Source organism: Procambarus clarkii, chromosome 17 (genome assembly GCF_040958095.1).
Source record: "Procambarus clarkii isolate CNS0578487 chromosome 17, FALCON_Pclarkii_2.0, whole genome shotgun sequence".
NCBI classification, from domain to species: Eukaryota; Metazoa; Arthropoda; class Malacostraca; order Decapoda; family Cambaridae; genus Procambarus; species Procambarus clarkii.
This window is the reverse complement of record NC_091166.1, coordinates 6260350-6277737: the sequence shown is the minus strand read 5'-3', so window position 1 is coordinate 6277737 and position 17388 is coordinate 6260350. Positions and strand designations below refer to the sequence as shown.

Here is a 17388-nt window from a genome sequence, read left to right as displayed (position 1 = left end):
ACGCTTTAATGTAGGTAATTAAAAGATCATAAAAAAGTTTTTAGAAATGTTAATTATTTACGTTCTAAGGTTGTATATAAAAGTTCTCAAAAAACCTTTTCTAAACGTAATTATAAACGTGCTGAAAACAATGAAATGTCGTTTTTAGGATGTTTTAAAAACATGAAAATGTTTGCTGGGTAGGAATTACCGTTTGTCCTGGCGCCATCTATGTTTTGACAGCAGTACTACTAATGTTCCCACGTTATGTGAAGATCGCTATACGGGTGTTACGGTCAGTTGCTCTTCTATATATGTTTATGGACAACGTAGGTGATTTGAGGCAATTTGCGGCCAGAGTGAAATAGTATCCACGCGGTGAGATGGAGGAGGATATATACTGCTGTGTACTCGACCAGCGGGTGAGAGGTAAGTTATATCAAAATTATGGGGAATAGATGGGTTATTTTAAGCGTAGAATGTCAGGTAACCGGTAACTACACAGATGGGGTAGTGTTTTTTTAAGTCTTTATTTACTAAAGTGGAACATTACATTATGCCTTTAGCTGAACAAGTCTACTGGTGGGGGAAGTAGACGGGTTTTATGAAAGTATTTTGCCTAAATATTTGTATTTGGTTAACTAGTTCAGCCGTTACCAGGGAGGGTGTTCCTTTAATCTAATATAAAAATTCTAGACGGACAAAGTGATTAAATAAAGAAATTGAATAGAACGAAGTGGTTTGCCAGGGTGCTTAACATTTAGTTTAGTTCACTTACTATGCAGCCCATGCTTAAAGAATGCAAGTTTATCATATTGAATTTACCGCAGTTTTACTGCATTTAATATACCGTTTTTACCCTATTTAATTATGTCGGGTAAAGGCCGGTCGTGGAAAGTTCCTAATATAGCAAGTATTAAAGGAAAAGTTTGAGTTAACTTTAACGCTTAAGTTAGTGACCAATTAGCTTAGTCTATTGTGAGGATAGTTACTAGAATCTAACATTGCAAGTGCCATTTCTCTACTCTTTTTTGAGAAACATGACTGATACATGAATCGCAGTTTTATTACTAAATGTTCATGGATTAGGTTGCATAGTTGAGGAAATGGTGATAAGGTTTGTGATTTTGTATACCTTGACTTCAGCCGAGATTTTGATAATGGCGCAAAATTGATAGGGGCTCGGATCATTGGGAATGCTGACTGAAGTTGATTAGGTCATGGCTATACCAAAGGAAATTAGTATAAATGGGGTTAAATTGGGAGAAGTGTTGTAAGTAGTGCCTAAAAGCTCTCCTTGGACCTCGGTTATTCGCAAGATTATGGTTTAGACTGCAATAGTTGCAGAATTGGCAAATAAAAAATACCGATGCCCTATAGTTTTGAAATGGTTAAGACTACCAGATGCAGTTTAATGCTGACAAATGTAAGGTTTGGGGGCTAGGTAAAGAAGATAGTGTAGATTGTTAAGAGTATTAAATTTTTTGCAGGTGGTAAATTCTCCCCGAGCTGGCACTGCTCTCCAGCCTGGGATGTTGATTGGTTAGTCTTCAACTGCCTCCCAACATGGTAGTGAGGTCCTGAGCTGACATGCAGTGAGGAACGTGGAAAGCTTCTGAATTGGCACATGGTATGCCTCTTTCAAACCAGCAGCTGGCACAAATGTTCCAGCTAACATCAGAATAGTGGATGAAGCCCACACTAAAATGTAAGTGGTACAGTAAATGGACACCCCCCTCCCTTTTGACACTGAACAGTTGGGAGGAAGGGGGGGGGGAGAAAGTGTGGCTTATAGTTCTATTGCTACATTGGAATTAGAGGGTAGAAGTTAATTGCTAAAAACCTATTAAATATTAGGGTATGGAAGTCTAGGCTTAGGCTAGTGGGTACCATATCTGCAAGTTTAGTCCTTTCAGGAATGTATTGAATAGAATGGTATGTTGAAATTGTGAAAATTGTAATGTGGGGCATTAGATCTTAAACAGCATAGTTGAGGGTGTTTTATTAATAATTTTAATGAAATATAAATCTTGTTTAGTTAACATTAAATGTTTGTTAAATAAGCTTTAATCTATAAATGTATAACACTGTTAAGGGTAATCATGAGTCAAAGTTAATGGCAGGAAAAGTTTTGTTCTAAGTGATGGTATTTTTCCCTTGAAAGTAAAAAAAATATTCAATGTTTACTTTAGCTTGGTTTTAAATTTATATAGTTTTCCAGAATGTGGTTTGGAAAGTCCAGAAGTCCCTCTGTCAGTTGGAAGTTAATTGCTTAAACAGAATCAGGCGAGTTGTAGTAAAGGTTAATCTGAATAGATTTGCATAAAAGTAAAAAAATAGTAATAAACAATATAGCATTGGCTAAAGATAAATGTAAATTGCCATTGAAGTGCAGTTGTGGATAGTTTCTCAAATGACATTTACTGAAACTTGGCAAATTGATGCCATATATTTATATTGCTAAATTAGATCTTTACTACTGCTACTAGAATATGTAGGAAAGGTAAATTCCTTAAAGAAATTTTTCCATCTGAATTTGTAAAGTACTGAATGCTAATTTGAAAAGTAAAGCAAGATTGGCTTTAAATCTGAAATTAATTTGTTGAAATATTTTTCAGGTGAAAGTGATTATGATGCATGGACTGGCTTGGAGTGAGGCTCCTTTACTCTGCAAAAGGAAATCTACAAAAGTGGGTGAGTTTGAATTTGATGTTTTAGCTATATCAATGACCTAATCTTAATTCTCTTATCTAGTCCATTTATAGGTGTGTAACCATGTCCTACTGTTACAACCCACAGGGGATGATGCAGTTTGTACTGATCCTACCCCATTTCATAAAAGGGGACCAGGCAGTCCTGCAGATTTCCCTGGCTTGGCTTTTTCAGAGCTTTGCTCTACTACCCATCTAATAGATGGACTAGATTTGCATAGGTTTAGGGACCCTTAACAATGGTTACATTGTTAATTCTCACAGGGCTTGTTTGCTGAATGGGTGGATGCATCTAAAACTTTAGTGCCTGGCATGCATTGTACAGAGCATATGTACAATGTGTTGATGGCACTAAAGTGGTGGATGTAATGCACCCATTCAGGGAACAAGCTCTGCACTAAAATCTGAGGAAGGGATAGGCCTTGCTGAGCCTATCTAAAAGATAGGCTGTTAGGATTTTTTGGGCTTGTTATTAGGCATTGGTGATAATAAAAGTAGTGTCCCTGTTTAATGTTTATTTTTCTTTTACAGGTGATTGTCTCTGGAGTTGTCTTGGCCTTTTGGATCTTCTGTTCATCTAGGAGCATCTGTCCCACAACCTGAAACGTAATAAATATTAGATGTATTATAAATACTATATGTAAAACTTATTAAATAAAACAATTTTAATGAAACTACTTTATATACCTTATCCTGAAATTATGCTGGAAATTGTTTACTACTATTGATGCAATGTTTAAACATCTGAAATTTTTTTACTTTGAAAATAAATACTTGGTAAAATTTACACCTATTTGTAACTTGTTACATAGGTGCATGCAAAATGCATTGAAAAGATGTAAAAGTGGACTACCTATTCAATTTACATAAACTAACAAATATTGCAAATTAGTCTGAAATATTAAAGTGGAAGAAACTTTAGTCAATATTTTAGTTTTCATATTTGAAAGTAAATTTAAAGCTATGCAACACCTAAGCTTTGTACAAATTATAATTAAATTAATAAAAAGATCATTGTTAAATTTACAAAACATTAGAAAAGTGACACTGAAGCATCTATACAACATGGTTTTCACAAGTCTTTGGTAACTTAAATTTAATCAAAGCTCTTAAATGATTTGTCTGCCAAACTCTTCAGATATTCTGAAATATTTTACCTAGATTAAAACCATCATTGTTTGAAAGGGCAAAACAGATTACTGTCAATTAGTTTGACTAACATCTGCAAGGTCCTGAAGGAATGGAATTTTTTTTGTAAAACTTTGTTTGCTAAAAACAAACCCTGCCTAATGAACCTGCTCATTTTTTTTAGAAATGGTAATTGCAACATTACCAAAGGCCATTGTTTTAATAGCCAAAGTACCAAATGAAAGACCAAGAAGCAACAAACAGGTACATGGTAGAAAGGACAAAAGAATGGTTACGAGGACCCTTTCATTTGTTAAAGAAATGACTGGGAAAAATGCTGTCATACCACAAGGGGTCTTAACCCTTGTCATATACATCACTGACATTAATCTAAATATTACCAACCACAAAAATTGCTGATAACATGTTATAAAAAAATATAATATTGAGGCCTTAATGCAGATCTCTAACTCTACAAATAGTAACAAGACTGGCAATTTCTTAATATAAAACAGAAAAAAATCCAAGACCTTGCACGTGAGCCAGAACAATCCATATCACAACTACCACATTAAAATGAAACAACAATGAAGGTAAGGTAATTACCAAAAGAAGGCACCAAAGTGCAAAATAATCAGAGGGCGCTAAATATCACCAAGAATGCCAATACGAGAACAAAAACGCATAAGGCGAACGATATCAAAGTATCCGATTCACCTAGAATTCTATCGAGGGACAAGTGACTGCGAGGGACGGTCGGAAAGCAAGACACACGCTCGTCCTGGAAGTCAGGACATTCAACAAGGATATGCACAACTGTAAGAGGGACAACGCAATTCGGACAATAAGGAGCAGGGCGGCGCTCCATTAAGTGACCGTGGGTTAAGCGGGTATGACCAACCCAAAGCAGTGTCCCACCGCCGGTTACGGTGGTAGGAGGAAGGCCACGGGACACACTAAGTTTGAGAGTACGCAGCTTGTTACCAACCACAGAGGACCAACAACCCTGCCAACGGGGAAGAATGAATAACAGGATAAAAGTCGGAATAAGGAATACCTTTACGGGAGATGGGACAAGAACGGATAGCTTCCTTAGCGGCAGCATCCGCACGCTCATTGAAACACCAATATGGCTGGGAACCCAGCAAAACTCTACTGATTTAAATTTACTAGAAATAAGAAACAGCCAATGTTGAATCTCAATGACCACCGGATGGACAGGATTAAAGGACCCTAGAGCCATGAGGGCACTACGAGAATCAACTACAACCACAAAGGAGGAATGAGAATGAGAAAGCAAGAGACAAAGAGCATAGAGAATAGCATAAAGTTCTGCGTAAAGACGCTAGCCTCCGAAGGGAGGCGACACATGTAAGTACGGTCAGGAAAAACAACAGAGTAGCCCACACCATCCGCAGACTTAGACCCATCAGGGAAGATGGAAATAGAGTGGGAGTGCGAAGAAAAGTGCTCAAGGAAGAGGCTTTTCAGAATTGTAGGAGGGGTAAAGGCTTTAGTAATACAAGTCAAGGACGTACAAAACTTGGGAAGGGGGACTCTCCACGGAGGTAATGAAGGAACAATACGAGGAGAAACATTAGAAATATGAACAGAAAGAGAATCCTGTAAGCGAGATAACTGGACAGAAAGTGGGAGACAATGAAGAGGAACAGGAACCACAGGAGGAAAAAGTCAATGCACGACAGAGGCGAGAGGAAGGATGTTGGAAGGACCGCGCAAGATAGCGAAGACAGTAGCGATCACGGCAGTCCTGAAGAGAGAGAAAGCCAGTGTCAACATACAAACTAAGGGCGGGAGTCGAACGAAAGCCACCAGAGCCGAGACGCAACCCAGTATGGTGCAAAGCATCAAGATGGCGAAGAGTAGAAGGAGAAGCAGAAGAGTATGCAGGGCAACCATAATTGAGTTTAGACAGGACGAGAGAGGAGTGCAAATAGAGGAGCGTGCGCCTATCCGCTCCCCAAGAAGTATGGGACAAAACCTTAAGGAGGTTAAGGGCCTTAGAGCATTCAACTCGGAGGCAAGAGATATGGGCTGACCAAGACAAACGAGTGTCAAAGACTAACCCCAAAAGCTTCGCGGAATCCCTGTACACAATGAGATGACCATAAAGCAACAACAATGAAGTAAAGGTCCTTTCAGTAAGAATCTATCATTCACTGAAAGTTGCTGCAGTTAAAAATAAAAGAAAATACAAGTCCCTAGAAATAAACAAGCAACCTTTTTGACTAAGGAAAAGAAGGTAGTTATTCTACTGTATAAATCTAAGTATTCACTTAGATAACTGTATCCAAGCATAGAGGTTCCCCCCCCCCTTCCCTTTCAGAAAAACATCTACTTTCGAAAAAGTTTAACATTGGCCAACAAAAATGATTCCAGAACTAAATTGCCTAATACCAGGAACAACTGAGAGCCATGACAAACACTGCAACCCTCTCCTACCCCCAAGTCTTATGCTATTTATGATCCAAGGTAATTTGAGATACTATACTGTACTTCCTACAGACGAGTCTAGTGAGAGGGTGATCTCCTGGCGATTAAATTGAAGCACGATACAGGTGTCAACGAACATCAGTCAGCCCACTTGTCAGCACAGTGGATAACTAATGACATCATAATCTGCAGTGTTGTATGCCTCCCTGTGGCCATTTAAATCAATAAAACACAGGGTTGTGGCAATGTTTACAGCATAAGGCAAGGTATAGAGGAATCCTGGAATGCCATGTAATGTGTAGTCCTTGAATGTGCTTTAGGCAACCAAATTGAATAACAACATTTCTGGTGTTCGGCTATATAATCCGACTTTCTCATTCGGTATAATGTTTTAAACCTAAATAGGAATTCACTTTAAAGGTCAATTTATTTGGAAAGTGCTAACCAGATTCCAAATTACTGAGCTCTGAAAGTACTACAAGGCAAGTTTAACCGAATGAGTGTTTGCCTATCCATACCCCCATGAGGTATGTGACAACACTGAATAAAGAAAGGGTCTTTGAGCATTCACCGTGCAGGTATTTGACATGACCAATATAGCCAAGTGTTAAAGATCATTCTAAGCAGTTCTGCACAATCCATATACTATCAATTAATATAATTGTACAATGGTGCTTGGTGGATGATATTTCCTATTAAAACTCATTGGACAACTGTTTGTATTAGACATTTTAAACCTACAAATGGTAGCCCTAGATATCGCACTACAGTATTAATTACAAGATGAACAATGTAAAATCAATACCACAACAGCAAAGGATGACGGCTTTTCAACAACCGACAAACACACAGGTCTAACACCAGCCATCCCGAGAGAGGACGTCCCAAGCATGTACACCCCACAACTTTACATCACCTTTGCTACCTCACGCGAGCACGCAACAGCATGAGGATGCCATACTCCCAAACCAACTCCATGCACTTTGAGGCTTTAACAACTCAACATTTAAAAAGTTGATTTAAAAAATCAAACACCTGAATTTTTCCCTAATTAAATTTACTAGGGAAATGCACACCAAGCCATGAAACTTACAATGAAGATGAACAAACTACACACAACTGTCACCAAACTTCCACATACCACCCCCCTCTCACTCCTGCCCTCCCTCCTTAGGTGCTCTGATTGGCTGAGCACCTGAGCCACCACCACTCACCTCTTGTTGTGAGAGCCTAAAGCATGTTTGGTTGCACTTTAAAAGTTCCCAGTGTACTCGCCTAATTGTGAGTACCGCCTGCCCGGTTCACCATTTTGTTTTTCAATCTACCTCAATTTACCCCTTTACAGTCAAATATTATGCAAAATTCTGTTTAAGACTTGTCCCTTCTTAACTTAAATAACTGCTTTGGCCATCTGCAATCTTTCTAGGTGGGTAAAAATGACTCTTGAGGCCAGAAAGGACTTATCAGACGGCGATCATAACAATACGGTACACACACAAAATCACAACCTGATATACACCAAGCAGAAAATCCACTGGAGCTGTGAGGCGACGTAAACCCTTGCCCAAGGCACTGGCAGCTGCATACTCTACCACAGTATATTACTCTTTGTAAAAGTCTTACAACCGGATTTCCCATAAATCACAGCAAGTTTTGAGGCCCCTCCTTGAGTCAACGTCTTACGTAAGACCTACAAGCACTCAGGTGAAGGCTGAAGCAGTTCAACACCATACGCCCCAACTTCAAATACACAGTTGAGAGGCGGGACCAAAACGTGATTTTCTGTGTGTGCCTGAAGTTGGGGCATACGGTCTTGCTTCACCCTTCACTTTACCCTTCACCGGCGTACTTCAGGGGTTTTATTTAATACTTGGACTGGCTTCAGTAGGGCCTCCAGACTTTCTGTGGCTTCACAAGTGTCACGTGAATCCCTGCATAGCAGTGGAACTGCCTTTTCCCTTCACCTTCAATGCCTCTGCACTGGAAGTATACATCTACACCAGCCCAGAAGAGTCATCAGTCCTGCCACCTCTCCATACCCCCAGGGCCTGGCACGGCCTGGTACGACTCAGAGGCAAGCCGGGCGCCACTGCTAACTGGCAGTTTGTCCCCACAAACAAGCAGTTAGCCGCCTTCAACTGACAGTGGTACAGCTCAACACAAAGGCACCGCCAGCCACAACGAGCAGTTTGCTAGTTGACCAGATGTCCACCTCGTGTTGACACTGGATGAGTCATCACCGCCGGACTATATAAAGAGCGCTGCCTCCCTGGAGAGGCAATCTCTCCCTTAGTGCTCTAGGATCACCTTGGTGTCTCTAACCCGTCGTCCACTTCCAGCCAACATCATGTGACTGATGCCATGGTGGTATGGTAGCTGTCTTCAGAACACCAGTATATCTTCATACTTTTATTCATTGCTTATAGTTTATTTTTTGCATTTAAGGTCATACTAACTTGTTCACCTTTGCATTACATGATAGTCAAGTATTGTCATGTGTTATTTTTGTTCATTACTATTTCAGTAAATTGTTTAATTATTTATTTGATAATTTTCATTTGTTTCCACCTGCAACTTACACACTGCAAGGCCAATAGCAGCATTTCTTTCATTTATGTGAGGGAGAGCCATACCATCTTGGTTCAGTATAGCTGTGATACCATAACCCGTCACACAAGATATCCAGTTGTAAGACTTTTACCATCAGTGGTGGTAGAGTATGCAACTGGCAATGCCTTTGTTACAGGTTCGCTTCATCTCACAGCCCCAGTGGATTTTCTCACACATTTGAATACATGAAACAACTTTATTTGATACATTCCAAACCAAAGTACTGTACAGTACAGTAATTATCAAACCATCAAATGTGTGGGATAATCATAGTGCGCTAAATATCACTAACGTCGCCAATACAAGAACAAAAACGCATACGGCGAACAATATCAAAGGTATTGAATTTACCAAGAATTTTATCGAGGGACAATTGACAGTGAGGGATGGTCGGGAAGCAAGACACGTAAGTCCTGGAAGTCAGGACATGTAGAGACAACGGTTTGGACAATAAGAAGCAGGGCAGCGCTCCATTAAGTGCCCGTGAGTTAAACGTGTATGACCAATATACAACCTCGCCAGAGCCGTTTCCCACCACCGGTTACGGTGGTAGGAGGAAGGCCACGGGAACACACTACTCTTAAGAGCACGCAGTTTGTTACCAGTAACAGAAGACCAACAACCCTGACAACGGCAAGAATGGGGAAATGAATAACTGGGTAAAAGTCATAATAAGGAATACCTTTACGGGAGATGGGACAGGTGCGGATAGCTTCCTTAGCGGCAGTGTCCGCACGCTCATTTAAGAACGCACCAATATGGGTGGGAATCCAGCGAAATTCCACTGTCTTAAATCTACTGGAGATAAGAAACAGCCAATGTTGAATTTCAACTACCAAAGGATGGACTGGATTAAAGGATTCTAGAGCCATGAGGGCACTGCAAGTGTCAACTACAAACACAGAGGAGGATTGACAGCGAGAAAAGAGTTGATGAAGAGCATAGAGAATAGCATAAAGTTCTGCCATGAAGATGCTAGTCTCCGGAGGCAGGAGACACAAAGGTGCAGTCAGGAAAAACAACAGAGTAGCCTACACCGTCTGCAGACTTAAGACCCATTGGTGAAGACGGAAATAGAGTGGAAGTGTGAAGAAAAGTGTTCAAGGAAAAGGTGATTTAGAACTGTAGGAGGGGTAAAAGTTTTAGTCATGTGGGTCAAGGCTTACAGAATTTAGGAACGGGGACCCCTCCATAGGGGCAAAGACGGAATGACACGAGGGGAAATATTGGTAACACAAACTGAAAGAGCATTTTGTAAGAGAGACAACCGTACAGAAAGAGATAGGTGGTGAAGGGGAACAGGAACCACAGGATGGGTAAAGGTCAAGGCATGACATAAGCAAGAGTGAGGGTGCTGTAAGGACCGTGCAAGGTGGAGAAGACAGTAGCGATCATGGCGATCCTGTAGAAACAGGACGCCAGTTTCAACATACAGGCTTAGGGTAGGTGTCGAAGGAAAGGTACCAGAGCTGAGCCGTAACCCAGTATGATGCAGTGTGTCCAGATGGTGAAGGGTAGAAGGAGAAGCAGACGAGTAAACAGGGCCATAATCGAGTTTAGACAGAACGAGAGAGGAATGTAAAGAGAGGAGCAGTGTCGATTAGCTCCCCAAGAAGTATGGGACATGACCTAAAGTTAGTTAAGGGCCTTAGAGCATTCAACTCGGACGTAAAAAATATGGGGCGACAAAGACAAACGAGTGTCAAAGATTAGCCCTAAAAGCTTTAGCAGATTCTTTGTACAAAAGGGGATGACCCCTGTTACCTAACAGTAAATAGGTATCTGGGAGTTAGCTGTTACAGGCTGCTTCCTAGGGGGGCGTGTGTGGGAGAAAAAAAAATTTAGTAGTTAACCACTGAACTGCTCTGTCTCCAAATAACACCCTGGTGCACAAGAAATAAATTCTTTCCAAAAATTTTTTTCTCTTCTTATATTGTTAAAATGCAGAGTCTGATCACGGGGAAACTAAACAAAAAATATTGTATGTGACTTACTTTAGCTGCGATGGAGCTGGGAAGTTGAGCAAATTATGGGCGCTGAGCGTTGGAGCGATGGGGGTCTGTCGGCCCCGCCACCCCGTGCGACGGCAGTTGCTGCGAATAAAATGTTGCGCAATTATTTTGAAGTTTCTCATTCATTTCTTCTTTTTTTTGCTGTAATATTATTTAAAAGTGTGTAATTTGTGGAATTTATATAATTCAAAGTATAGAACATCGCTATGCTCAAAATTATGGGCCTCATATATGCGACATATTCTACAATCAAACAGTGTTTTTGCTGTTATTACACTATATACACACATTGTATATACCCATCTACGTATGTATTCACCATAACGATCCACTATGTTGGTATGGTGAGCCCAAAAAACATGAGTGAGCTGCCACACCCTGCCAGTCCTCCCTCCCTCCTCCAACACATTACTCGCCAACATTCCTCCTCCCAAAATACTGTTATTGTGTTTATTACACTATTTACACACGTTATGTATAAGTATGTACATGTTTTATTCATGTACATACGTACATACTTGCCATCTCCTCACCTCTCTCTCTTGCCTACTTAATGCTCTTGCTTCCCTCATCTCATCACAATCGACTTTATAATGGTCCAGGACGGATCGAAATGTCGTCGTCTTCAATTTCCAGTGTGTGGTTTGGTCAACAATGAAATCTTCATGCAAGATCTTATAAAGAAAACCCCTAGAACGAGTTTTGCAGATACGAAAGAGTTTAAGGTGAGTAGGGGATGGTTTGAGAAATTTTGAAAAAAGACGTGGTATTCATAGTGTTGTGAGGCATGGTGAGGGTGCCAGCTCAGACAAAGTAGGGGCTGAAAGATTTGTTCGTGATTTTAAAGATTTTGTAGATACTGTATTGATGGATATATTCCACAACAAGTGTTTAATTGTGAGGAGACATGGCTATTCTGGAAAAAATTGCCGAAGAGGACATACATTACCCAAGAGGAGACGTCACTGCCCGGACACAAGCTAACTTGGGCTAACTTGTGTCAGGATAGGCTAACTCTTGTGCTGTGTGGCGATTTGAAAATTAAACCCTTGCTCGTGTATCATTCCGAAAATCCAAGAGTTTTAAAAATATATAACGTGCAGAAAAACTGTGATGTAGAGTGGTTTGCCCTGCCATCAAAAAATATCTGCAAGAGAAAAGTTTGACACTAAAGGGCCTGCTTCTCGACAATGCTCCTGCTCATCCTCCAGACTTGGAGGATGCATTGTTGGGGCCACTTTTTTTTTTTAGGGATATTCCTGCATGGGCCCTAAGTTTCTGGCTAATGAACCAATGACATGAAGGAGGAGTTTTCAACCTACCTTGTGTTAGGTGTGCAGGGGTCAATAGGCTGAACATAATGTCAGGAGCAAAGGGGGGCGTTTGCCTCTTCAAACACAATTGTGACCATCTTCATCTCTTCGAACTATCCTAAATGCTCTCTTCACCTGTCTGACCAAATTGGGTGTCCAGACCACCTTTGAATCTGAAATTGTAAAATTAATAGTGATTTCAGAATATTCAGTCCATTTATACTAACAAAATTATATACAGTATACTGTAATTGAAATTTTACAGAATGATAAAGGCAATTTAGTAACTTTGTTAAAATGCACATGGGGGAAATACATGAAAATAGGTTAATATGGTTTGTAAGGTTGATGGGAAATGTTTATTACTTTTATGATTTAAAAGATGTATAGCCCTGATACTCCATCCTGGGTGCATTCCACCAGGTAATGACCACAGCAAAAGTTTTCCACGAGGCTCTATTGTCACACAAACTTTTCACATTTTCAAACTTGATTCATCTTTTTCCCCCTCGTTCCAGGGGTTTTCTTTAAAAGGTCTTCATGCAAATGCCTTGGTTTCTCACAAATGATGGCCTCTGAAATGCTATCACCTGCTAACTCTTTGTTGTGTATCCAAATTAATAAAAACTTTTCAACATCCTCAAGTGTTTGTGTTCTTTGTTTCGGGATTGTTGATATGCCTTTTGCCACTTTAACGCTCATAATGTCCTTTTCTTAGCAAGTATAGTGCATATTGTTGACATAGATTTGTTGTACTGCCTAGCTAGTTCAACAACCTGTGCACCGTTTTGACGTTTATGAATGCTCTCTTGTTTTTCCTCTATGGTCATTCTCACATGTGTTTTCTTGGCTTGAACCTTACCACTGGCTTTCTTGGGACTCATGGCAAGATATATAATAACAAATTTTATGTTCAAATAGCCAAAAATCCCAAAACAAATGTAATGCTTTATAAAGAATTCAGGCGCGATAGTTACTAGGCAGGAGACACTGGTAAACTGAGGTGCGATCACCATGCCACCACGCGCTAGGTCAGCCCATACGCATATCAACAAACTCATTTCCCGAGGCAAAGTTTGTAACCCGATTCAAATTTTTCGAAGAAATTAGGTCGTAACCCGAAAAGTTCATAAATATTCATTCGTAAGCCGAGGTGTCACTATATATAACTAAAAAATTAAACTCAGGATTACTTTCAACCCCCACCCCTTTTGCTCTACTCCATCGCCACCTACCTTCACCCCCCTCTATGATGTACTCTTCCATAGACACCTACCTTTGCCCCCCTCCTCCCCTCTACTCCTCCATCATCACCTACCTTCACACCCCCTCCCTTCTCCTCCTCCATCGTCACCTTCCTTTCACCCTCCTCTATGATGTACTCTTCCATAGACACCTACGTTCACTGCATATAATGCTCCCCTCTACTCCTCCATCGTCACCTACTTTCACCCCCCCCCCTCCGCTCTACTCCTCCAGGGTCGCAGACAATTTCACGAGCGTGAGAACTACGAGTTCTCTAACTACTCTCACACTCCTACTCTCTCACCAGTGAGGGGGAGGGAAGGAGGGAGGAAATGAAGGAAGAAAGGTGGGGGAGAGAGAATAGGCAGGGGAGGAGGGCCTAGATACATTTCTTCCATATAGATAGGTAGACTGAGGGAGAGCTGCTTGCCAAGAGCCCTATCAGACAGGTTCCTATTCCTCAACCCTCCCTAATATGCCACATCCTGGTCAGGACAACTTGCTCGATTGTTATTCTTGGTGTGACTCGAGAACTGACTCGAGGCGGGGCATGGGCATGGATTATCTCCCTGGGGCACGCACCTCCCTGCCCCAGCTCTCTCTCTCTCTCACATAATCTATCAAGGGTCTAACATGAGGTCATTGTGCCTACCAGAAGTGTATATGTCCAAGGCTGGCCACCTGTCTGGACCATTCAAATGTATAAACACGTAATTAGTCTATTAAAATTATATATAATGCTACAATTATAAATTAATTTGTTCGTGGTCATTCGTTTATCAGTATTTTAATATGAGGTATATATACGCATGTATGTATACGTTGACGTACACATATATGATTATGTGTATAGAATGATTATGATTATGTGTAATCATATATGATTATATCTAATGGAATGCATTAGTAAGTGATGTGGTGGAGGCTGACTCCATACACAGGTTCAAGTGTAGATATGATAGAGCCCAATAGGCTCAGAAACCTGTACACCTGTTGATTGACGGTTGAGAGGTGGAACTAAAGAGCCAGAGCTCAACCCCAGCAAGCACAATTAGGCGAGTATATGACGAATGCACATGTACACTTTCAAATGAATTAAGATACCTTGAGATACACAATGACTTAGTTTAAATAGTTTAAACACATTATGGTACTGATTTTGACATGCTGATGTCTGGAAGGGAGAGGGGGTGTGGGGGTTATTGTCTGAGGTGGAGGACCAGAGGAGGGGGTCAGTGGAAGGATGGTGGCTGGAGGGATGCCATTGTTCTAATGGTTATGAAAACAATTATTGATGGCAGGAATTCAGTGGGTGTGTACTTCACCCGCACCATCACCATACTGTGCCCTGCTACAACCCCCCCCCCCCTCCACCCATGCTGTGCGGGCGTATTACACATTATGGGATAACCGACTGTCTGTCCATTCCTGTCTGCTCGTTATGCTGCCCTTCCTTTTGAAAATTTCTGCTTTATCGACTTCCTTCAAGACCACACGTTAGCCTCTTATCACGCCCTCTTACCACTCTCGGAGCCGGCTCTTCTATACAATAGTTACCACTCAGTCCCCAAGGTGAAAAGTGTCCGGGCATATGACTTGTTACGTGTACTTATTTGCGATTCGTTTGGGCTGTCACGTGTGGTGATTAGTGTTGGGTAAGGCTAGGCCAGGTCAGGTCAGACTAGGCCAGGTCAGACTAGGCTAGGTAAGGCTAGGCCAGGTCAGGTCTGGTCAGGTCTGGCTAGGCCAGGTCAGGCCAGGCCAGGCTAGGCAGGGTGAGAGAAGTAAAGCGGCAGGTACTTACGTTTCCGAGAAAGTAGCGGCGGTAGTATATTGTTGATTTAGATTCGACGACATCCTGAAGCTAGTAGGTGGCGGCCTCATCGCTCTCGAACTTCTTGTTGTTGTAGGGGATACGAGGCACACCCAATATCCCCCTTACATTGATCACCTCGCACACTAATATTTTTACTCTTTCGGACACCAGATTTGTCTGTTTCGTATATGTATAATTGTTCAATATTAAAACCACAATAGAATGCTCTAAGTACTTTCGTATATTAATACATCTTCAGAAGGAATGGTTCGCTCTGAAGATGTATTAATATAAGAAAGTACTAAAGGAAATTCCTGTTTCAATTCTTCCTCCGTGGTCTGACACTCTTATTATATATTGTATATACTGAATTATATATACTATGCTTATATAATATATACTGAAATATTGTTACATTTAACGTATGAAACAAAGTATATATCTGTATTTTTAATAAAATATAAAACATTAATATTTATCAACGTATCTCTGTGAATTACATAATTTATCAGTATTGTACAGCCTGTGATCTCCACCTGGCTGGCCACTGATACCTAAGTAGCTTTCATGTGTCCGGACACCGGCGATAGGATTGTATTATTTAACTTTAAAGAGAGAGATATTTCTTGAAATGTTGTCACATTAACGTCTACATCTTCCTTCCTTCTGACATATAGATTTTAAGGTTAATTAGCATATATGGAAATAAATTACACAATTTATAGGCTGGTGTGAAGGGCTTCACACTCTTAGAGCAAGCCATCAAGAAACTGTACAGTATCAAATGCATATATCTTCGCTTTCACTTCAGTTATATTTATGACAAGTATTTAAAGTGTAGCTTATATTTCTGCCTTTCTGTTAACATAGAAAACTTTCGTTTATTACATTATCTAGATAAAATTAGCATTGATCTTCAAAAGGTTGTAGTTGTAACTTCCATTATAAACAACATTATTATTGCAAACAGTAGGAGTTTCAAAGTCTCATTTGTATGGATACCTTCTCATATAGGTGTTGTCCAGCATGATGACACAAACAAGGCAGCTAAAACTGAATGTGATAAGCCTGAAGTTGAGTGGGATATGGGCATTCCAATCTCTTCTGTCAAAGCCGCGATATTTTAGGAAATTAGGGAAGACAGAAGAGCAGTCACTGACACACAAAAGCCAGAAAGCAAGAGTATAAAGAGCTATGACATGTTTATGTGCCTCTGTAACCTTTTCCACTACCGCCCACAAGATGATATATGGGGTGCATAATTAATGAACTAAACTAAGTAAACATGTTTAGAATCGAGAATTATATGAACGGACAGCATAAAACTTCCACTAGTGTCACAATGACAGTGTGACATTGTAATTGTAGGATCGAATCCTAGTCACGGCCCTTGTGGATTTGCTCATATGATGCATTACGCTATTTTGATTTCTGTGCGTAATGAAGTAAGGGCGAAGAGGAAGAACGGCCTATTGACATCCAAGTAAGTTTATCTAATTCAAGTAAGTTTGGTACAACTACTCGTTTCAACTCTTTTGACATATCGTTGCTCAGTCGAATATGGCAGCCTCTGGGATGATCTCGGACGTAGGCTCAAAACCGTGTCACGGCCCTTGTATATTTGTTCATTTGATGCAGCACACTATTGTGACTTCTGCGTGCAATGAAGTAAGGGTGAAGAGGTAGAATGACCTATTGACATAGCTCGAGTGCATGGGAAAGTTGTGAAATCCTGCTTTGTTTTACGGAAAGACTGCAGGATCAAAGTTAGTTTGGTACAACTTCCCATTTCAACTCTTTTGACCATGTCGTAGCTAGTCGATTAACTCAGCGTCTGGGATGATCACGGACGTAGGTTCCAATCCTCGTCACGGCCCTTGTGGATTTGTTCATATGATGCATCACGCTATTGTGATTTCTGTGTGTAATTAAATAAGGTTGAAGAGGTAGAACAGCCTATTGACATAACTCGAGTGCATGGGGGAGTTGTGTAAAACCCTGGTTTGTTTCTCACAGAGGCAGCAGGATCCAAGTAAGTTTGGTAAACTTCTGGTTTCAACTCTTTTCACCATGTCGTAGCTCAGTCGATTAAGGCAGCATCTGAGATGATCTCGGACGTA

The 17388-nt window shown here is 40.7% G+C and overlaps 1 protein-coding gene and 2 long non-coding RNA genes across 3 annotated transcripts in view; 2 read left to right on the top strand and 1 right to left on the bottom strand.

Annotated features, from left to right (window-relative positions):
• LOC138365565 (tripartite motif-containing protein 59-like) overlaps window positions 1–17388 on the top strand; it is a 597995-nt gene that overhangs the window by 483803 nt on the left and 96804 nt on the right. The window lies entirely within an intron of this gene.
• On the top strand, window positions 361–2677 carry LOC138365494 (uncharacterized). Its single transcript, XR_011228847.1, has 3 exons — window positions 361–408; window positions 1470–1687; window positions 2598–2677. It is a non-coding gene; the product is annotated as an uncharacterized lncRNA (long non-coding RNA).
• LOC138365493 (uncharacterized) lies at window positions 3191–16115 on the bottom strand. Its single transcript, XR_011228846.1, has 4 exons — window positions 15257–16115; window positions 12217–12380; window positions 10877–10975; window positions 3191–3289 (listed from the first exon to the last, which is right to left on the bottom strand). It is a non-coding gene; the product is annotated as an uncharacterized lncRNA (long non-coding RNA).